Source organism: Macaca mulatta, chromosome 16, assembly GCF_049350105.2.
Source record: "Macaca mulatta isolate MMU2019108-1 chromosome 16, T2T-MMU8v2.0, whole genome shotgun sequence".
Lineage (NCBI taxonomy): Eukaryota > Metazoa > Chordata > Mammalia > Primates > Cercopithecidae > Macaca > Macaca mulatta.
In genome coordinates, this window is record NC_133421.1 from 66,719,875 (window position 1) to 66,742,692 (window position 22,818).

General features: G+C 45.1%; 1 protein-coding gene and 2 long non-coding RNA genes across 52 annotated transcripts in view; 2 read left to right on the forward strand and 1 right to left on the reverse strand.

Annotated features, from left to right (window-relative positions):
• STAT3 (signal transducer and activator of transcription 3) overlaps positions 1-22,509 on the reverse strand; it is an 85,726-nt gene extending 63,217 nt beyond the window's left edge. For 47 of the 50 annotated variants that reach the window (XR_013406788.1, XR_013406787.1, XM_077971701.1 and 44 more), the window contains exon 1: positions 22,343-22,509. The gene's annotated coding sequence lies outside the window, so the exon portion shown is untranslated. Of the gene's footprint in view, positions 1-582; positions 703-22,342 lie in introns of all 50 variants that reach the window. The other 3 variants (XM_077971713.1, XM_077971728.1, XM_077971711.1) reach the window with 1 other exon arrangement.
• LOC144335733 (uncharacterized) lies at positions 11,158-22,538 on the forward strand. Its single transcript, XR_013406856.1, has 2 exons — positions 11,158-11,214; positions 19,567-22,538. It is a non-coding gene; the product is annotated as an uncharacterized LOC144335733 (long non-coding RNA).
• Positions 13,345-17,101, forward strand: LOC144335712 (uncharacterized). Its single transcript, XR_013406832.1, has 3 exons — positions 13,345-13,742; positions 14,528-15,406; positions 16,550-17,101. It is a non-coding gene; the product is annotated as an uncharacterized LOC144335712 (long non-coding RNA).
• Positions 22,539-22,818: the final 280 nt, after the last annotated feature.

Consider the following 22,818-nt stretch of genomic DNA (forward strand, 5'->3'; position numbering starts at 1 on the left):
GGTTTCACTATGTTGCCCAGGCTGGTCTTGAACTCCTGAACTCAAGGGATCTTACTGCCTGGGCCACCCAAAATGCTGGGATTACAGATATGAGTCACTGTGCCCAGCCATAAATAATTTTTTTTTTTTTTTGAGATGGAGTCTTGCTCTGTCACCCAGGCTGAAGTGCAGTGGCACAGTCTTGGCTTACTGCAACCTCCGCCTCCCAGGTTCAAGCAATTCTCCTGCCTCAGCCCCCCTAGTAGCTGGGATTACAGATGTGCACCACCACGCCCAGCTAATTTTTTGTATTTTTAGTAGAGACAGGGTTTTATCATATTGGCCAGGTTGGTCTTGAACTCCTGACCTCAGATGATCCGCCCACCTCAGTCTCCCAAAGTCTAGGATTACAGGCGTAAGCCATCATGCCCAGCCTAATTTTTTTTTTTAAACTAGGCAAAAGATCTAGGCCAAGCATGGTGGTTCATGCCTGTAATACCAGCAGTCTCTGAGGCCAAGGCAGGCAAATTGCCTGACCAGCCTGGGCAACATGGTGAAACTCTACTAAAATACAAAAAATTAGCTGGGTGTGGTGGTGCTCACCTGTAGTCCCAGCTACTCAGGAGGCTGAGGCAGAAGAATCGCTTGAACCTGTGAGGCGGGGAGGTTGCAGTAAGCCGAGATCACACCACTGCACTCCAGCCTGGGCGACAGATCGAGATTCTATCTCCAAAAAAAAAAAAAAAAACAACTAGGCAAAAGATCTGAATAAGCACCTCACTATAGAGGATATACAGATGGCAAACATGCATGTGAAAAGATGCTCAATATCAAATGCCATTTGGAAATTACAGATTACAACAACAACTTTGGCTGGCCATAGTGGCAAATGTCTATAATCCCAGCACTTTGGGAGGCTGAAGCAGGCGGATCACAAGGTCAAGAGTTCAAGACCAGCCTGGCCAACATGGTGAAACCCTGTCCCTACTAAGAATACAAAAATTAGCTGAGTGTAGTGGCACGTGCCTGCAATCCCAGCTACTCGGGAGGCTGAGGCAGGAGAATTGCTTGAACCCGGGAGGTGGAGGTTGCAGTGAGCCAAGATCATGCCACTGTACTCCAGCTTGGACAACAGAGCAAGACTCCATCTCAAAAAAAAAAACAGAAAAAAATACAAAAAATTAGCCAGATGTGGTAGCACATGCCTGTAGTCCCAGCTACTTGGGGTGGGGCTGAGGTGGAAGGATCACTTGAGCCTGGGAGACAAAGGCTGCTGTAAGCTCTGAACATGCCACTGCACTCCAGCCTGGGAGACAGAGGGAAACCTTATCTCAAAAAAAAAAAAAGAAACAGAAACCCACACCATTGCACTCCAGCCTGGGCAACAAGAGCGAAACTGCGAAACTCCGTCTCCAAAAAAAACCCAATTTTAATATGTATACCCCTATACACCCATTAAAATGGCTAAAATCCAAAACACTGATACCACTAAATGCTGGTGAAGATGTGGAGTAACAGGAACTTTCTTTTTTTTTTTTTTTTTTTTTTTTTTTTGAGACGGAGTCTCGCTCTGTCACCCAGGCTGGAGTGCAGTGGCCGGATCTCAGCTCACTGCAAGCTCTGCCTCCAGGGTTCACGCCATTCTCCTGCCTCAGCCTCCTGAGTAGCTGGGACTACAGGCGCCCGCCACCTCGCCTGGCTAGTTTTTCGTATTTTTTTAGTAGAGACGGGGTTTCACCAGGTTAGCGAGGATGGTCTCGATCTCCTGACCTCATGATCCGCCCGTCTCCGCCTCCCAAAGTGCTGGGATTACAGGCTTGAGCCACCGCGCCCGGCCAACAGGAACTTTCATTCATTGCTGATGGGAATGTAAAATGGTACAGTCACTTTGAATATAGTTTGGTAGTTTCCTACAAAACTAAACACACTCTTACCATATGATCTAGTAATTGCACTCCTTGATATTTATCCAGACGAGGTGAAAAGTCCTGCACTGGAATGTTTATAGCAGCTTTATTCATAACCGCTCAAACTTGGAAGCAACCAAAATGTCTTCAGGTGAATGTTTGATGAACAACATGTGGTATATCCATACAATAGAGTATTACTCACCAATGAAAAGAAACAACCTATCAAGCCACAAAAGACATGAAGAAACCTGAAATGCATATCATTTAGTGAAAGAAGCCAATCTGAAAAAGCTACACACTGTACATCCAACTATATAATATTCTGGAAAAGATAAAACTGTGGAGATAGTATAAAAGATCAGTGGTTGCCAGTGGTTCAGCAGAGGCGGGTGAGAGCACAGGGGTTTCTAGAGCAGTGAAACTATTTTATATAATTGTGTACTGGCAGATATACATCATCACACATTTGTCAAAATCCATAGAATGCTCAACAGAGTGAAATGTAATGCAAACTATGGACTTTAGGCCAGAGTGGCTCACACTTGTAATTCCAACACTTTGGGAGACTGAGGCAGGAGGATTGCTTGAGTCCAGGAGTTTGGGGCTATAGCAAGTTATGATGACGCCACTGCATTCTGGCCTGTGCAACACTGTGAGACCCTACCTCTAAAAAATAATAATAAAATAAAAATAGAAATAAAATAAACTCAGGAATTTGGTTAATAATAATGTATCAAGTTGGCTCATCAGTTTTAAGGGATGTACTACACTAATGTAAGATGTTAATAACAGAAGTTGTGGGAGAGAGTAAGGGGTATATGGAAACTCTCTGTACTTTCCACATAATTTTTCTATAAAACTAACACTGCTCTAAAATATAAAGTCTAGGCTGGGCGCGGTGGCTCACGCCTATAATCACAGCACTTTGGGAGTGGTGGGCGAATCACTTGAGGTCAAGAGTTCAAGACCAGCCTGGCTAACATAAAACCCTGTCTCTACTAAAACTACAAAAACTAGCCAGGCGTTGTGGCGGGTGCCTGTAATCCAGCTACTTGGGAGGCTGAGGCAGGAGAATCACTTGAACACAGGAGGTGGAGGTTGCAGTGAGCCAAGATCACACCACTGCACTCAGCCTGGGTGACAGAGCTAGACTCCATCTCAAAAATAAAATAAAATAAAAATAATAAAGTCTATTAATTTTTAAAATATATTAATTGAGCTTTATGGTTCAGTTTTTAAAAAGATAAATCTGACCCATAAAGTTTAAATAATAGTCAAGATGGAAGATGAGTGATCTCCCCAAGGAGACAAGCTTTTCTATGAAAATCTTATCAAAATGTACAATATACTTAGAAAACTAAGCGACCTCATTACACATCATAGTTTTGCATGATGTAACCACTCTTCAGAGAATATCTCATTTCGTCCATTAGCTCCCACACAAAAGAAGGTTAAGAAAATTCTGGCCGGGCGCGGTGGCTCAAGCCTGTAATCCCAGCACTTTGGGAGGCCGAGACGGGCGGATCACGAGGTCAGGAGATCGAGACCATCCTGGCTAACACGGTGAAACCCTGTCTCTACTAAAAAATACAAAAAAACTAGCCGGGTGAGGTGGCGGGCGCCTGTAGTCCCAGCTACTCAGGAGGCTGAGGCAGGAGAATGGCGTGAACCCGGGAGGCGGAGCTTGCAGTGAGCTGAGATCCGGCCACAGCGCTCCAGCCTGGGTGACAGAGCGAGACTCCGTCTCAAAAAAAAAAAAAAAAAAAAAAAAGAAGGTTAAGAAAATTCCACTACTCATGAAAATTATAATCCCACAATGTAAGTGAAGTGGTGGCAGTGCCTAGGAAAAAAAGAGAATACACACTTAGAGAGAATTTAGAAAGAAACACTATCCAGTTTGTGTTGGGGATAGATCACGGTCTAAATTCTAAAAAGCACACCCATATAGAACCTAGTCTGGGCCAGGCATGGTGGCTCACGCCTGTAATCCCAGCACTTTGGGAGGCTGAGACGGGCGGATCACCTGAGGTCAGGAGTTTGAAACCAGCCTGACCAACACAACGAAACCCCATCTCTACTAAAAATACAAAAAAGTTAGCCAGGCATGGTGGTGCATGCCTGTAATCCCAGCTACTCAGGAGGCTGAGGCAGGAGAATCGCTTGAACCTGGGAGGCAGAGGTTGCAGTGCCACTGCACTCCAGTCTGGGCAGTAAAAGTGAAACTCCATCTCAAAAAAAAAAAGAAAAAAAAAAAAAAGAACCTAGTCTGAAGCATGAATTCACATTACGTTTTCCAGTCAATCATTCAGCCAAAGAGAACCTTTAGGTGGCCAAGATAATGTAACAACCCTATCAAGTAGGTGTTATTCCCATTTACAGATAAGGACAGAAATGTTAAGTGACTACACATGGATACAAACTTGGAGTCTTCAAACTCACAGGCTAGCAGCCAAATCACCTGTTTTTAAATCTCATCTCTGCTATGTGATCTCTGCCAAGCAAATTTCCCTTAGAATTTGTTATGCAAACAATTATGAGAATAAAGGAAAATGAGAGTTTATATACGTTACATGTAATAACTGGAAGTTAACTTTATTAAGACATCTGAAATAAATCAACACTTATAAAATTTAAAGGCTATTTTTTACCAGAATCGTCTGTAGAAATTAACCCAAGCAGTCAGAAAGTACCTTAAAACAAAACAACATTAATCTGGTAATGTCATGACTCTTTAGTCATAAAATATCCTTAATATTCAGGTACATGCATACCAAGAAGAGCAAACAGAATAAAAAGAAATCTCTAAAGCATTTTCCCTTATTCACTACATGACTACTCTTCCACTTACCTTTATCTCTAAGACAAAAACATTTTCTTTTTTTTTTTTTTTTTTTGAGACTGAGTCTCACTCTGTCACGCAGGCTGGAGAGAACCGTGGCACAATCTCGGCTCACTGCAGCCTCTGCTTCCTGGGTTCAAGTGATTCTGCTGCCTCAGCCTCCCAAGTAGCTGGGATTACAGGCATGGGCCACCACGCCCAGCTAATTTTTGTATTTTTAGTAGAGACAGGGTTTCACCATATTGGCCAGGCTGGTCTTGAACTCCTGACCTAGTGATCCGCCCGCCTTGGCCTCCCAAAGTGCTGGGATTACAGGCATGAGCCACCACGCCCGGCCTACAAAAACATTTTCTAAACCCTGTGGACATGACTTCACTAATCCAAAGAAGACTTTATATTCTATGGTCCTTGTAAAGCCATGTTTCTCAAACTAAGGACCAAGGACCATCTGAATCAGAATATCTGCTATGCCTGTGAGGATGACCCCAGATAAACTAAATCAGACTCTCTCGGGCAGAAGATCCATAGATTCTTTCTTCTTTTTAAGCAAATAACCCAGGGATTCTTACGTTAAAACCTTTAGATCAACCTTTCTCAAACTCTTTGCTCTCAGGGTCCCTTTAATTATTATTTTTTAAGTTCAAAAGAAATAATAAGCAGGCCGGGCGAGGTGGCTCACACCTGTAATCCCAGAACTTTGGGAGGCCGAGGCAGGTGGATCACCTGAGGTTGGGAGTTTGAGACCAGCCTGACCAACATGGAGAAACCCCCATCTCTACTAAAAATACAAAACTAGACTGGTGTGGTGGTGCATGCCTGTAATCCCAGCTACTCAGGAGGCTGAAGCAAGAAAATCGCTTGAATTAGGGAGGCAGAGGTTATGGTGAGCCGAGATCGCGCCATTGCACTCCAGCCCAGGCAACAAGAATGAAACTCCACCTCAAAAAAAAAAAAAGAAAAGAAAAGAAATAATAGAGCTGGGCGCAATGGCTCACGCCTTAATCCCAGCACTTTGGGAGGCCGAGGCAGGCAGATCACGAGGTCAGGAGTTCAAGACCAGCCTGGCCAACATGGTAAAACCATGTCTCTACTAAAAATGCAAAAATTATCCAGGTGTGGTGGCGGGCGCCTGTAATCCCAGCTACTCGGGAGGCTGAGGCAGGAGAATTGCTTGAACCTGGGAGGCACAGGTGGCAGTGAGCCAAGATCGTGCCACTGCACTCCAGCCTAGGAGACAGAGCAAGACTCCGTCTTGAAAAAAAAAAAAAAAAGAAATAATAAAAAATAAAAATATTTTGTAAAACGAAATATAAAAAAATGAAAAAAATTTTTAATTTTTTTTTTTTAAAGAGAAATGGGGTCTCACTATGTGGTCCAGGCTGGTCTGAAACTCCTGCCTTCAAGTGGTCCTCAACCTCCCAAAGTGCTGAGATTCCAGGCAGGGGCCACTGCCTCTGGCCTCAGGACCCCTTTACACCTTTAAATACTGAGGACTCCAAAAAGCTTTTGTTTACAAAGGTTACATCTATTAGAAGTTATCTATTAGAAATTATATGTATTAGACATTAAAATTGAGGGGTTTTCTGTTTGTTTGTTTTGATATAGGATCACACTCTTGTGACCCAGGCTGGAGTGCAGTGGCATCATCACAGCTCACTGCAGCCTCAACCTCCGAGGCTCAAAACAATCTTCAGCCTCCCGAGTAGCTGGGACTATAAGCACATGCCACCATAACTGGCTAACTTTTGTATTTTTTATAGAGATGGGGTCTCCTTATATTGCTGAGGCTAGTCTTGAACTCCTGGCCTCAAGCGATCCTCCTGCCTCAGCCTCTCAAAGGGCTGGGATTACCGGTGTGAGCCACAGTGCCTGGCCAAAAATGAGAAATTTTAAAAATATTCATCAATTCATTAAAAATGTAAACTTACTGCATACTAACATAAATAACATTTTTATGAAAGGTAACTATTTTTGGCCGGGCACGGTGGCTCACGCCTGTAATCCCTGTTACTTAGGAGGCTGAGGCAGGAGACTCACTTGAACCCGGGAGGTGGAGGATGCCCTGAGGTCGCGCCACTGCACTCCAGCCTGGGCAACAGAGCGAGACTCCGTCTCAAAAAAAAAAAAAAAAGAAAAAAAGAAGAAGAAAGGTTAATTTTTCATACTCAGGAGGCTGAGGCAGGAGAATCACTTGAACCTGGGAGGCAGAGGTTGCAGGGAGTTGAGATCGCAATACTGAACTCCAGCATGGGCAACAGAGAGATTCTGTCTTCAAAAGAAAAAGTAACTCTTTTTCAAAACAAAAAACAGTTAGTGGAAAGAGTAGCATTGTTCAAAATTTAGGAAATCTCTCAAATGTCTGGCTTAATAGAAGACAGCTGGATTCTCGTAACTGTTTTTGCATTCAATCTGTTGTAATATGTTGCTTTGGTCGAATACATGAGGAAAATTTGACTTCACATAGATACACTAGTTGAAAAATGGAGGAATCTTTTTTTTTTTTTTTTTTTTTTTTGAGACAGAATCTTACTCTGTCACCAAGGCTGGAGTGCAGCAGCATGATTTTGGCTCACTGCAGCCTCAACTTCCCAGGCTCAGGTGATCCTCCTACCTAGCCTCCTAGGTAGCTGGGACTACAGGTGAGCACCACCACACCCGGCTAATTTTTTGTGTTTTTTGTAGAGATGGGGTTTCGCCATGTCACCCAGGTTGGTATCAAACTCCTGGGCTCAAGCACTCGGCCCGCTTCAGCCTCCCAAAGTGCTGGGATTACATGCATGATTCTGTAACATCATGCACCGGTCATGTGGAAAACACTGTTTCAGAGATATGCAGACCTTCCAAATGTTGGTGCATTTCATTTACACTATATTTGTCAACATCAAAAACTATATTCATTAATATAATAAAACTGTCAGACTCACAGTGGTGGATACAAGTTTTCTCAAATTCTGATTTTTACTCTAAAGCTCAAATTTTATCATTGGTAACAAATACTGTCAGTTGCTTTCCCTGAACAGACAACTTCCCTTCTTTCATTTTTGAGAAAATATCTGCCAATATCTCAGTTGTTTTATCAGTCATTCTTTCTTTTTTTTTGAGACAGAGTCTCACTCTGTCGCCTAGGCTGGAGTGCAGTGGCATGATCTTGGCTCACTGCAACCTCCACCTCCCAGGTTCCAGCAATTCCCCTGCCTCAGTCTCCTGAGTAGCTGGGATTACAGGGACTAGCCACCACACCCGGCTAATTTTTGTATTTTAGTAGAGATGGGGTTTCACCATGTTGGCCAGGCTGGTCTTGAACTCCTGACCTGGTGATCCGCCTGCCTCGGCCTCCCAAAATGCTGGGATTACAGGCGTGAGCCACCACGCCCAGTCTCATTCTTTCAAGAAAGAATGGTGTTTCATGGAAAAAGCATCCAATATGACATCACAACTTAGTTCACACACGCTTTTCCTTACCACTGTGATACTTCTCATTATAGAATATCAGGGAGTCCTCAAGGGTGGAGAATCATGAAATTAACATTGTTTACTGTTTCATCATGGACAATCCTAAGTGAAATCAGTGTTATTTGATTTACTGGCAGCAGTCAAAAACACAAATAACTATATTATGAAAATAGTTTTGATCTAGGACCCCCAGGAGTCTATGGACTACACTGAAAATTGCTGCTATAGGCTGGGCCGAGTGGCTCACCCCTGTAATCCCAGCAAGGAGGCCAAGGAGGGAAGATTGCATGAGGCCTGGTATTTGATACCAGCCTGGCCAATATGGCAAGACTCCATATCAAAGGAAGGAAGGAAGGGAGAGAGGGAGAGAGAGGGAGGGAGGGTGGGAGGAAACACTGTTGCTATAGACAACTCAAATAGAAGCACCAATAAGCAACCCATCCATGAGAACAATATCAAAAAACAAATATCCCTCCTCCACTTGCCAAAGGAGCAATGGAGTTTAGCAAAAGTTTTTTGTGTCTTGGTAATGCAGTAATTGAGATTCATGGGCCTGGTCCTGGCATTAAAGGTATATGTATCTATGTTTGCATGTATACATACAAAGCAACTCTGAAAAAATAAATAATAGGTAACCAGCTGTCCTTGGGAAAGGGGGTTCATATCAATAAGGTGAGCTTTAAAAAAATTGGGGATTTGGCTGGGCACGGTGGCTCACACCTATAATCCCAGCACTTTGGGAGGCCGAGGTGGGTGGATCACAAGGTCAAGAGATCGAGACCACCCTGGCCAACATGGTGAAACCCCATCTCTACCAAAAATACAAAAATTAGCTGTGCGTGGTGGCACACGTCTGTAGTCCCAGCTACTCAGGAGGTTGAGGCAGGAGAATCACTTGAAACGGGAGGCGGTAGTTGTAGTGAGTGGAGATCACGCCGTTGCACTCCAACCTGGCAACAGAGCAAGACTCCATCTCAAAAAAAAAAAAACCGGCCGGGCGCAGTGGCTCGCTCACACCTGTAATTCCAGCTCTTTGGGAGGCCAAGTTGGGCGGATCACAAGGTCAGGAGGTGGAGACCATCCTGGCTAACACAGTGAAACCCCGCCTCTACTAAAAATACAACAAATTAGCCGGGCGTTGTGATGGGCGCCTGTAGTCCCAGCTACTCGGGAGGCTGAGGCAGGAGAATGGCATGAACTCAGGAGGCCAAGTTTGCAGTGAGACTCTGTCTCAAAAAAAAAAAAAAAAAATGGGGGGGTTTCTGGATTTGTGGGGGGTACAATTCCTGCCTGTCCAAGTGACAGATTCATTTAATTGTCCCCAGGTTACTGTTTAAGTGCAATGGGGTAAAACATGCACTCTGTTAACTAAAAAGCCACATTTCCAAATAGTATACACATTATGATTAAAACATTAAAAATATACGTGTACAGATTTATTCATATAAGCGCAAAAACAAATGTCAGAATATTCACTGCAACAATGTTTCTGTCTTTGGAACCTGACTTAAAATAAGGTTCCTGTTGGCTTCTTCCTGAGACACAGCCAACTCTTAATTTGCCACCCAGGCAAATCATCTATGCCTATCATTAGGAAATCAAATTTATGATACCCATAGCCTAGAATACTATGATGTAGTTTTTTGGGTGTTTTTTTTTTAAGACAGAATCTTGCTCTGTCGCCCAGGCTGGAGTGCAGTGGTATGATCTCAGCTCAATGCAACCTCCGCCTCCAGGGTTCAAGTGATTCTTCCACCTCAGCCTCCTGAGTAGCTGGGATCACAGGCACACACTACCACGCCTGGCTAATTTTATTATGTAGACTTTTTAAACATGAGGTATATATACATGTATTCGCATTAAGTATTCTCTAAGATAAAGTGACAAAAAGCAAAATACAGTTTGGTGTATTTGCTGCTATCTATGGAAGGAAGAAAACACCCAGAGAATAACATGTTTGCATGCATACACACGAAGTAACTCAGGAAAAATAAATAGTAGGTAACTAGCTGCCCCTGGGAAAGAGTTCCAAGGATAAGATGCAGACTAATTTTCCACTTACTACACATCTTTTGTACTGATTCATTTGAAAATGTACTCTAAAATATTGGTATTACAATAAACAAAACTGGAGTCTAGAACTGAATGACAAAACTGATACATTCTTACTACAAATCTGTGGCTAAGATTAGCATTAATCTTTCCTAGGCAAAGGGGAAAAAGTTTAACCCAAAGACTGTATGGATCTTCTCTACCCTCCGTCTCCAGTCTCATTCCCATTACTCAGAAAATATTCTCACTGGGTATAGAGGTATGTACTCCCATTGGAAAACTTAGGGTAACCATCCATGGAATCTATGGGGCACTGCTGAAACAGGAATTTTTTTTTTTTTTTTTGAGATGGAGTCTTGCTCTGTAGCCCACGCTGGAGTGCAATAGCGCGATTTTAGCTCACTGCCAAGCTCCACCTCCTAGGTTCACACCATTCTCCTGCCTCGGCCTCCCAAGTAGCTGGGACTACAGGTGCCTGCCACCACGCCCAGCTAATTTCTTGTATTTTTAGTAGAGACGGGGTTTCACCGTGTTAGCCAGGATGGTCTCCATCTCCTGACCTCGTGATCCGCCTGCCTTGGCCTCACAAAGTGCTGGGATTACAGGCGTGAGCCACCATGCCCAGACAATAAACTTTCTTTTTTAGAGCAGTTTTAGGTTCACAGCAAAATTGAGTAGAAAGTACAGAGATTCCCATACACCTCCTGTACCCATCACACACACAACCTCCCCTACTGTCAAAATCCTGCACCACATTTGAGAACCAGAAATTTCAGGTGGTTCTATGAACTAGGACTCTTCAATACCGTAATTATGACCCTCAAGTGTCTCATATGCCTCTAGCCACACGCAATCCACTCATTTATTCATTAGAACAGAAATGGAAAACAACACATGGGATTAAGAATGAGTATTAATTATTCATTTTTTCTTTTTTTTTTTTTTTTTTGAGACAGAGTTTCGCTCATTTCCCAGGCTGGAGTGCAATGGCACAATCTCGGCTCACTGCAACCTCCGCCTCCCGGGTTCAAGTGATTCTCCTGCCTTGGACTCCCAAGTAGCTGGGATTACAGGCACCCGCCACCACCCCTGGCTAATTTTTGTATTTTTAGTAGAAATGGGGTTTCACTAGCTTGGTCAGGCTGGTCTCGAACTCCTGACCTCAGGTGATCCACCCGCCTCAGCCTTCCAAAGTACTGGGATTACAGGCGTGAGCCACCGCACCCGGTGAGATTATTCTTAATCAGTTGATTATTTCTGGCTCCAGAATGCTTCAATTATTCCACCTGCCCCTATGTATAAGCATTACGACCCTAATTATGCTTGTTTTTGTTTTTTGGTTGTTTGTTTGAGACGGAATCTCTGTTGCCCAGGCTGGAGTGCAATGGCAAGATCTCGACTCACTGCAACCTCTGCCTCCCAGATTCAAGCGATTCTCGTGCTTTAGCCTCCAGAATAGCTGGGATTACAGGTACGTGTCACCACACCCAGCTAGTTTTTTGTATTTTCAGCAGAGACAGGATTTCACCATGTTGGCAAGGCTGGTCTTGAACTCCTGATCTCAAGTGATCCACACGCCTTGGCCTCCCAAAGTGCTGGGATTACAGGCGTGAGCCATCACTCCCAGCCTCCTAATTATGTTTTATTTTGGTTAATGTTTCAATAAATGTGCTTTCCCTAAATATACTGATGAAAAGAGGCCCAAATGCAAAACTGATTTGTCAAAGAAAGTCAGTCTGAGATGAAGTTTTATTATGTCTAAATCACAAGTAGAAAAAAATTCAAAGGCCAACTATTTTAATGCTAACTCAATGCGACATTGCACTTTGTTTGGTTCATGGGAGAGACAATTACACAGCTAACACTGGGTTTGCAAGATTACATTGTGGGAGGAGAAGGGGAAAACAAGAAAAGTCTAATGCTTTTAGATTCTCTCAGAAAAAGTGTTTGCTAAAAAGCAAAACAAAATGAAGATGAGAAAAAAATGTGAAAAACATGCATTTTAGGAAGCTTTCACTGAAGCAGGTGCTCAAGTTCGCACTCAAATCTTCCAACTCTCATAATAAGAATGAGAGGTCAGAATACCACAAACTAATCACATCAGTCAAACAAAGCGGGAAACAGGTGGCTGACACCAGATTGGGCAGGGTTTTCCTAAATTGGGTTTACCTTCGCTAATCCAAATCAGTTTTCAGAAATGGCTTCTACAAAAACTACCCAAACATCCCCCTAATAATTTGCACTCCTCCTCCACAGTAGGGAAGCCAAGCCGTTTATTTCCCAGAAGGTTTACTTTCTCTTTCAAGCTCTGCTGGCTTCTTCCTGCCTCGCCGCATACAGCCAGGACAAAAGAAAAGCACTGCCTTTTCTTTCCTGCCTTCTCTAAAACTGGGGAGATAGGGTGAGAGAACCTGTTTCATGGACAAGCTGGGTGGTTCTTAACTGCAACACTATTCTGAATATAGATTAGTTTGCAAAGGAAAGTTACAGGACAGGAATATAAAGGTCTACCCCTCCAACTACCTCATACACACGTACATTTGCATGTACACACACACACAGATGTGAGGGCACATTTAATTCAGCTGAGTAATGTGCAGCAATCAGCTCCCAGCTTCATATCCGGCCACTTGGGATGCCTCCTCACTCCTGCCTTCCTTACCTGACTCAAAATAAGGTTCCTCCTGTTGGCTTCTTCCTGAGACACAGCCAACTCTAATCATTCCTCTTCCCCTCATATCTTCAATACTACCTGCACTTTCTGTGCAGGAGCAATTCCTTGGGTGGTAATCCATTTTTAATGTGTTAAATATTACTTAAAATAAGTGAGAGGTAATCATGGACTATGGACGATACAGAGATTTATCAAAAGGGCATTTGTGTAAACAGGAAACACTTTGCCTTACCTATTCCTTTTATATGACAGCCTCAATTTCATCTAACAGAATGTAAATCCACCATCTCTATTCATTCAGTTTTTTTCCCATTAGGTTAATAATCTGCCAATTATTCTTTCTCTCCTTTGGGTCATTAGTGGCTGCCATGGATCATAATTTGCCTGACTTTGTAATATCTAACAGATATTACAATTTTATTTTAGTTTTTGATATGACAGTTTTTTGTTTTTCGTTTTCTGTTTTTGACACAGAACCTCGCTGTGTCGCCCAGGTTGGAGTGCAGTGGTGTGATCTCAGCTCACTGCAACCCCCATCTGCTGGGTTCAAAAGCGATTCTCCTGTCTCAGCCTCCCGAGTGACTGGGACTACAGGCGTCTGCCACCACAACCGACTAAATTTTATATTTTTAGTAGAGACGGGGTCTCACTATGTTGGGCAGGCTGGTCTTGAACTCCTGACCTCAGGTGATCCACCCACCTCGGCCTCCCAAAGAGCTGGAATTACAGGCATGAGCCACTGTGCCCAGTCTCCTAATTATGTTTTATTCCACCTGCCCCTATGTATCAGCATTACCACCCTAATTATGCTTTTTGTTTTTTGTTTTGAGACAGAGTCTCACTCTGTTACCCAGGCTGGAGTGCAGTGGCATGATCTCGGCTCACTGCAACCTCTGCCTCCCAGGTTCAAGCGATTATCCTACCTCAGTCTCCCGAGTAGCTGGGATTACAGGTGCCCACCACCATAACTGGCTAATTTTTATATTTCTTAGTAGAGACGGTGTCTCACTCTGTTGGGCAGGCTGGTCTTGAACTCCTGATATAAGGTGATCCACCCGCCTCAGCCTCCCAAAGTGCTGGGATTACAGGCATGAGCCACCGCACCCGGACTGATATTATAGTTTTTAATAAGAGTAATTCAGCCTGGGCAACATGACGAGATCCTGACTCAAAAAAATTAAAAAATTAGGCTGGGCGTGGTGGCTCATGCCTGTAATCCCAGCACTTTGGGAGGCGGAGGCAGGTCAGGAGATGGAGACCATCCTGGCTAACACGGTGAAACCCATATCTACTAAAAATACAAAAAAAATTAGCCAAGCATGGTGGTGGGCGCCTGTAGTCCCAGCTACTCGGGAGGCTGAGGCAGGAGAATGGCATGAACCCGAGAGGCAGGGCTTGCAGTGAGTGAGATCACGCCACTGCACTCCAGCCTGGGCGACAGAGCGAGACTCCGTCTCAAAATAAATAAACAAATAAAAATTTAAAAATTAGCTGAGGGTGGTAGCACACGCCTGTATCCCCAGCTACCCCGGAGGCTGAGGCAGGAAGATCACTTGAGCCTGGGAGGTCAAGGCTGCAATGAGCTGTGATCTCGCCACTGCACTCCAGCCGAGATGACAGAGTGACATCCTGTCTCAAAAAATAAATAGTAATAATAGTAACTATTAGCACTTGAACGTTACCTATCTGCCCGGCACTATGCAAAGTACTTGATATGCATCATCTTGCTTCATCCTCTCAAGTACTCTACAAGTGAACCTCCTTTCCACAATTGTGGATAGAGAAACTGAAACCCAGAGAAGTGAAAGCAATAGGCCCAAGGTCTAAGAGAAGGCAGAGCTGGGATTAAAGCCCAAGAGGTCTGACCTGATGGTCTACTCTTTTAACTGCTATGGTAATTCTGGACCATGAAACCCTCAAACATAACAACCAAGTGTTTCAAAACTACAATAGCAATCACCTTAGGAAGACTAAAAATATAAGTTCTTTGGCTGATGCAGTTAAAAATTCGAAGGTCAGGTAAAAGGTCAGTGATGAGCAAGGTCATTTATTCTCAAGGCTGGGGGTAGCAGGAAGGAAAGCCAGATCATCCAAACATTATTGTCTTGTAGGGGCAAATTTACCTTCCTTAATATTCTTTTGCTGGGCTGTTAAAAGGAATTTGGAATAGATATGTCCAAGATAACCTGGTAAACAGAAAGGGCTGCAAAAAATCTGGAGAATAAAACCAAGCCAATTAACAGGATACATGTAAAACACACATTTTATATTTCTTCAAGTCTTTATTTTTTTATGATAGCATGTTATTACTTTTCAAAAAAGGACAAAATAACTTAATGACATTTAAACCCAATTATTAACAGAAAAGGGATAAGAACTGTGGTTCCTTGGCCTCCTTTCCCCCTTGGTTTGGTTCTCCTAAATTAAGAACTTCTACTTATAGCTCCCTAAACACACAAGGCTGTTTTTTTTGTTTTGTTTTGTTTTGTTTGAGATGGAGTCTCGCTCTGTCGCCCAGGCTGGAGTGCAGTGGCGTGATCTCGGCTCACTGCAAGCTCCGCCTCCTGGGTTCACGCCATTCTCAGCCTCCTGAGTAGCTGGGACTACAGGCGGGCCCGCGCCACGCCTGGCTAATTTTTTTTGTATTTTTCAGTAGAGACGGGGTTTCACTGTGTTAGCCAGGATGGTCTCAATCTCCTGACCTCGTGATCCGCCTGCCTCAGCCTCCCAAAGTGCTGGGATTTCAGGCATGAGCCACCACGCCCGGCCGACACAAGGCTGTTTGAAGCCTCTGCACACTCATGTTCCTTCAGCCTTGAATGCAACTATTTATAACGCAACTTTGTGGAAAGAGTTCCTATTCATCCTACAAAACCCTATTCAGGTTTTCCCATCTGATAAAGCCCCTCAATAATGATGACTTTCTCTCACTCCTGAAGAGAATTAATCTCTTTTCTTGGATATTTAATAAGAACTTAAGATTTACAGAGCTCTTATGTGCCAGGCACTATGCTAAGCATTTTATCCACATTATCGTACTGAATCATCAACAGTACCTACAAGATGGCCGGGTGCGGTGGCTCAAGCCTGTCATCCCAGCACTTTGGGAAGCCGAGATGGGCGGATCACGAGGTCAGGAGACCGAGCCCATCCTGGCTAAAACGGTGAAACCCTGTCTCTACTTAAAAATACAAAAAACTAGCCGGGCGAGGTGGCGGGCGCCTGTAGTCCCAGCTACTCGGGAGGCTGAGGCAGGAGAATGGCGTAAACCCGGGAGGCAGAGCTTGCAGTGAGCTGAAATCCGGCCACTGCACTCCAGCCTGGGCGACAGAGCGAGACTCCGTCTCAAAAAAAAAAAAAAAAAAAAGGCCGGGCGCGGTGGCTCAAGCCTGTAATCCCAGTACTTTGGGAGGCCGAGACGGGCGGATCACGAGGTCAGGAGATCGAGACCATCCTGGCTAACACGGTGAAACCCCGTCTCTACTAAAAAAAAATACAAAAAACTAGCCGGGCGAGATGGCGGGCGCCTGTGGTCCCAGCTACTCGGGAGGCTGAGGCAGGAGAATGGCGTGAACCCGGGAGGCGGAGCTTGCAGTGAGCAGAGATCCGGCCACTGCACTCCAGCCTGGGCGACAGAGCGAGACTGTCTCAAAAAAAAAAAACAAAAAACAAAAAAAAAAACAAAAAAAAACAGTACCTACAAGATAAGTACTGTTATCATCCTCTTTTACAGATAAGAAAACAGAGGCTCAGGTTCTTACTAGGAAGTGGCAGATCCAGGATTCAGTCCCAGATCTGTTTGACTTCAGAGCCTGAGTCTTGAACCACTCACTGCCCTGTCGTCTCCCCTGTCCTACTTCCATACTGGCACAAGACACACTTTGGTCCCTGCAACATCTCCAGTTTCATGAAAACGGACAATGTTTCATTATCCTTGGATCATGCCTGATGCAATACCTGACTCTCAATATGTTTGCTGATCTGAATTAAAGAGTTGCGGTAATCCTAACATGACAAATGAGAACTGACCACAATAGAAATTCATTCTTCCATATGTTATTCCCAGGCCTCATAACCTCTCCTTCCTCTGAAGACATGTAGCATTCAGTGTAGCACTGTCAGATAGAATGTCTCACTCTGTCGCCCAGGCTGGAGTGCAGTGGCAGGATCTCAGCTCACTGCAGCCTCCACCTCCCAGGTTCAAACAATGCTCCTGGCTCAGCCTCCAGAGTAGCTGGGACTATAGGCGTGAGCCACCACACCTGGCTAATTTTTGTATTTTTAGTAGAGACGGGGTTTCACTATGTTGGCCAGGCTGGTCTCAAACTCCTGACCTCTAGTGATCCGCTCACCTCTGCCTCACAAAGTGCTGGGACTCCAGGCGTCAGCCACCATGCCCGGCCTGTTTTTGCTCTTTTTTTTTTTTTTTTAAAAGAAACAAAGTGATCTCGCTATGTTGCCCAGGCTGGTCTCGAACTCCTAGGCTCAAGCAATCCTCTTGCCTCGGCCTTCCAAAGTGCTGGGATTATAGGCATGAGCCACTGCTCCTGGCCCGATATGCTATCCCTTTTAAAAACTGGAGACACTAATCCCAGCACTTTGGGAGGCCGAAACAGGCGGATCAGGAGGTCAGGAGATGGTGACTATCCTGGCTAACGTGGTGAAACCCCGTCTCTACTAAAAAATACAAAAAAACTAGCCGGGCGAGGTGGTGGGCGCCTGTAGTCCCAGCTACTCGGGAGGCTGAGGCAGGAGAATGGCGTAAACCCGGGAGGCAGAGCTTGCAGTGAGCTGAGATCCGGCCACTGCACTCCAGCCTGGGCGACAGAGCGAGACTCCATCTCAAAAAAAAAAAACAAAAAACTGGAGGCACCTCAAACAATTTACCACCAAAGGACCATGTGGCCATACTGACTAAAGTGCACTACACTTTACGCTTACATCTTGTAAGCCAAGGTGTCTAACAAAGAGTATATAACCACAATATTAATTCTTTCCACCATAATCAATAAGGTCTGGGCCAGCCCAGCAATGTCATCCTCCTGGATCTCACTGAGGCTGCTCCAGAACACCAGAAGTCCTTCAGGATTTGGGTATGTCCCTCAAGTACTCTTTCAGTGGTTTTTATAAATGACCCAAAAGTTATGGTGAAATTTTTAAATGCAAAATACATAAAATATGAGTGGCTTATGCCTGTAATCCCAGCACTTTGGGAGGCTGAGGATTGCTTGAGTCCAGGAGTTTGAGACCAGCTTGGGCAACATGGTGAAACCCCCTCTCCACTAAAAATTTAAAAACTAAGCCAGGCCTGGTAGCGTGGGCCTGTAATCCCAGCTACAATCAAAAATCCTCAAAAAACACTTCTGCACTTAAGCACACTATGCTTTTTTCACCCAAAGTACCAAATCAGATTAATCAGGACACTTACCTTTGTACAATGTCGGACTCCAGTTAATAACTTCCCTAGGGCAGAGGGCATATGCACTGATTTACTTTGTACAAATTAACTAGCATCAGGCAATCAGGTCTGTGCCTGACACATAGTAGGCACTCTATGATTAAAGATCAGTGCTTTGCCTCCAAAGTTTTAAAAGCTTCCCCTACAAAAGAACAGAACTGAAATTCCTTGGTCTTGTATTCAATGTCTTTTATAAGTAATCACTTCTCCCCTACTTACTCTGCTAGTCTACTGGGCTACCAGGAATTTTTTTTTTTTTTTTTTTTTTTTTTTGGAGCTAGGGTCTTACTCTGTAGCCCAGGCTAGAGTGTGGCAGCAGGATCACAGCTCACTGCAGCCTCAACCACCCGGGCTCGGGTGATCCTCCCACCTTAGTCTCACCAGTAGCTGGGACTACAGGCCCACGCCACCAGGCCTGGCTTATTTTTTTAATTTTTAGTGGAGAGGAGGTTTCACCATGTTGCCCAAGCTGGTCTCAAACTCCTGGGCTCAAGCAATCCTCCTGCCTCAGCCTCCCAAAGTGCTGGGATTACAGGCATAAACCACCACAAATTATTTACACCTATCAAATTCCACCCATTATTTGGGACCCAGTTGAAATCACTCCTTTGGCAAAAAGACTTTCTAGACAACTCCAGGCCTCATAACCTCTCCTTTCTCTGAAGACCTGCAGCATTCAGCAGTAGCACTGTCCAATAGAACATGCTATGATAACAGAAATGTTCTACATCTGTACTGTATATTCTTTTATGTAGAACAGCTACCTTGTTAGCGCAACAGTAAAGTCTCACCATCTCTTTGCTGACAAGATGTTACACTGGATGGTTAAAACATTTATCAGCTCCCCGAGTAGATTGAAATTTCTGTGAACAAGATACAACTTATTCTTCATAGCAACTCTGACAACGTTGCAAAAGGTATATATTTGTTGGCCAGGCAAGGTGGCTCATGCCTGTAATCCCAGCACTTTGGGAGGCTGAGGTGGGCAGATCTCTTGAGGACAGAAGTTTGAGACCAGCCTAGTCAACATAGTGAAACCCCATCTCTATTAAAAATACAAAAAGTAAGCTAGCTGGGCGTAGTGGCGGGCACCTGTAATCCCAGCTATCCAGGAGGCTGAGGTGCAAGAATCACTTGAACCTGGGAGAAGGAGGTTACAGCGAGCCAAGATCATACCACTGCACTCCAGCCTGGGTGACAGAGTGCAACTCCAACTCAAAAAAAAAAAAAAAGTATATATTTATTGATTTGCACATCACCTAAGAAAACCATAAGCTAAAAAGGTGTCTGGAAAGTTGGTCACCACCTCTACGCCATCTCACATCTGAATGTCAAGAGACACGTAGAGGCAGGGTGGTTAAAGCAACTTTCTAGAGACAGAAATGACCACTGATCAAGCCACAATGCACTCTGGTTTAAATGACATTTAGGTCATGACTGTCCTTAATCTAAAACAAACCACGATTAGTATTTCTTTTCATTAGTAAATAGCTGAATTCTGATGGTAAATTATGCTGACCAAAAACAGTTCCTCACTTCCCAAGTTAGACATAGCAATTAGGTAGAAAAATAATCTAAGCAAGCTCCATTTGTATTTCTTTTTTCACGTGTTTATTGAATATTTACCTCCCATAAAGTCTTTCAGCCTGTTGGTGGTATTTTACTGTTCAGATATATGTTAGAATTTCACTGATACTGGGTGCGGTGGCTCACACCTGTAATCCTAGCACTTCGGGAGACAGAGGCGGGCGGCTCACGAGGTCAGGAGTTCAAGACCAGCCTAGCCAATATGGTAAAACCCTGGTCTCTACTAAAAATACAAAAATTAGCCGGGCGTGGTGGTGCGCAACTGTAGTCCCAGCTACTTGGGAGGCTGAGGCAGGAGAATCACTTGAACCCAGGAGGCAGAGGTTACAGTGAGCCAAGATTGCGCCACTGCACTCCAGCCTAGGCAACAGAGCAAGACTCCGTCTCAAAAAAAAAAAAAAAAAGAATTTCACTGATACTTTTCACAAAATATACAGAAGGCGGCACAAATTCCACCACTATGGCACTCTGCCGCCTTGGGCAAGTGTCTTGATCCTTTGGCCTCAATTTTCTTATCTACAATATTAGAGGAATTGTTATGTGAACTACCTACCTCACAAGTCCTTTGTGGGTCAATTCATAACTGTGCTGTGGGTATTTCTTTTTCTTTCCTTTCTTCCTCTTTTCCTTTCCTTTCTTTCTTAGAGACGGGTTCTCATTATGTTGCCTAGACTAGACTCTAGACCCAATTCCTGGCCTCTCACCATGTTGCCCAGACCAGACTCAACTCCTGGACTCAAGGAATCCTCCGGCCTCAGCTTTCAAGTAACTGGGATCAGAGGTGTGCACCACCATGCCTGGCACTGTGGATATTTTTAAGTGATTATTCTTCCCAAATGAACTACATAAAAAACAAAAGATTCATGAATTTACTAATGGTTCTTTGTGATGGATGTGCTAATACAGAGACTAAAATCAAGGCTCCAACCTCTAAAACATTTTTTTTTTTTAATTCCAGACTTGTTTCCCCATCCCACTGTGCAAACTGAACAAAAACTGGGCTAGCACTCCCGTCTGGAACATGTAATAAGGAAATAAATGTGCTGACTCAGAGAACACAGACATATTTAATATAAAATAAAATAGAAAACTGGCTGAATCAAGTCATAGCACAGTCTAAATCCACATATAAAAGATTGAGATGATTTTCTGCTTTGCTTTATTCAAGCCCAATGCTTTATCAGCACAGCCAGCCAAAAATTTACAACCCATGCACAGACTACGTAAACCTTTAGTTGCACATACAGTAAGACCAGCAGGTACACACTATACACATTTTTAACAAAAAACAATGACTAACCACTGATTTTGTCACCACACTTACAACGACCTGATATGGCACAGGGTGATGTGTATCAAACATGGAAATACCAACTTGGGCGACGGTTTGAATCTTGTTAACTTCAGTGCAACCACACCCCCCTAAATGCAGGTAAACTTAGCACACATGGTTTTGTCAAGGCCAGCCTGTCTTTGTTTCCCTCTCCTCTGCATTTACCCAAGATCTTGGCTCTGAGACACAGAACTCCCACTCTCGATTGGTTCATTCCGTCCTATGCAATTAAGCAACACCACAATCCAGTAAACGCAATGGCTCAATTATTTATCTTCTGGCCGACTTTACCAGGTATTTGGAAAAGAACATTGCCAAGAGATTTATTTCTCTCTCTAGAGCTGGCTTGACGGGTTGACGGGGATTTTGTCTTTTTTTCCCCTCTTTTTTACATGGCGGGGGCGTGAGGGGAGCATAGTTTAACCTAGAAAAAGATGGGAGGGAATTTAGAAAGAGTACCGGTCTGTCAATTTCCCTACAGGAAACTTGATTCTTATGCAATAAAGCCTACCCGCGACCAGCCAGCCCGTGAGGCTGCAGGGGACAGACACACCTATTCCTGCCTCCAGAAGGGCACAGCTGGCTCCTGAAGAAGCGGGAACAGGGCAAGCGGAGGAAGTGGCTCAGAGGGAGCCGCCGGCCAGGCGGGGAGGAGGCGCTTTCCGACCCCCACCCGCGCCGGTGATCCCCGCCGGCGTGACAGTCGCTCCGGCGGCCGGAACGTCCCCAGGGCTCCAGGGAGCAGGAAATCGGGGGACTGTCCCTCACTCCTGCCGCCGCAGCCGAGTGCGCCCTCGCCCCACGGTGCCCCCTCGGGCGCGTTCTCACTGTTTCTCCGAAGAACGAAACTTCCCTCCAGCGCCCCGAGTCCCTTCCGAGGCCCGCTCCTGTCATCCCGAAGAGTCTTCCCTCAGGGCGACCCTCCGCGTCTCCTCATCTCTCCCCGCCCCACTGCAGCGTCCATCACAAAATCCCCAAGGTCCCAGAGGCCCCCAACCGCGGCGGCGCCCCCAGGTCCCCAGGCCTCCCCGACGGCCCCACCCTGCACCCCCTTCACCTGTTTCTCCAGCAGAGGCCGAGAGGCCGGGGCTGCGCGTGCGCCGGGGGCGGGCGACGGGGCTCCCTCAGGCCGGAGGGCTTATCCGAGCCGAGGGGGAGAGACAGCGCCGAGCCGGGGTGCCTGTCCAGGATCCGGTTGGGGCTTGTTCCCTCGGCTGCTACGTCGGAACCCCCGGCTCCCCCTCCCGGTCTACGCCGCCGCAGCTCCGGAAACCGCTGAATTACAGCCCCTTCAGCCAATCCCCGCCCAGCCCCAGCCTGGCCGGGGCACGCCGTCATGCATAATTCATGAACGGCCATTTCGCTCGGCCACCCAGAGGTCCCAGTGCGTGTGCGGTACCGACAAAGCCCCGCCCACTGACCAATGAAGAGAGCAGCTAGGAGAAAGGGCGGAGCCAAGAGAAGACTGATACGCCCCTGTGCTGGCTGTTCCGACAGTTCGGTGCTCCTCCCTCCGCCACAGCGAGGGAAGAG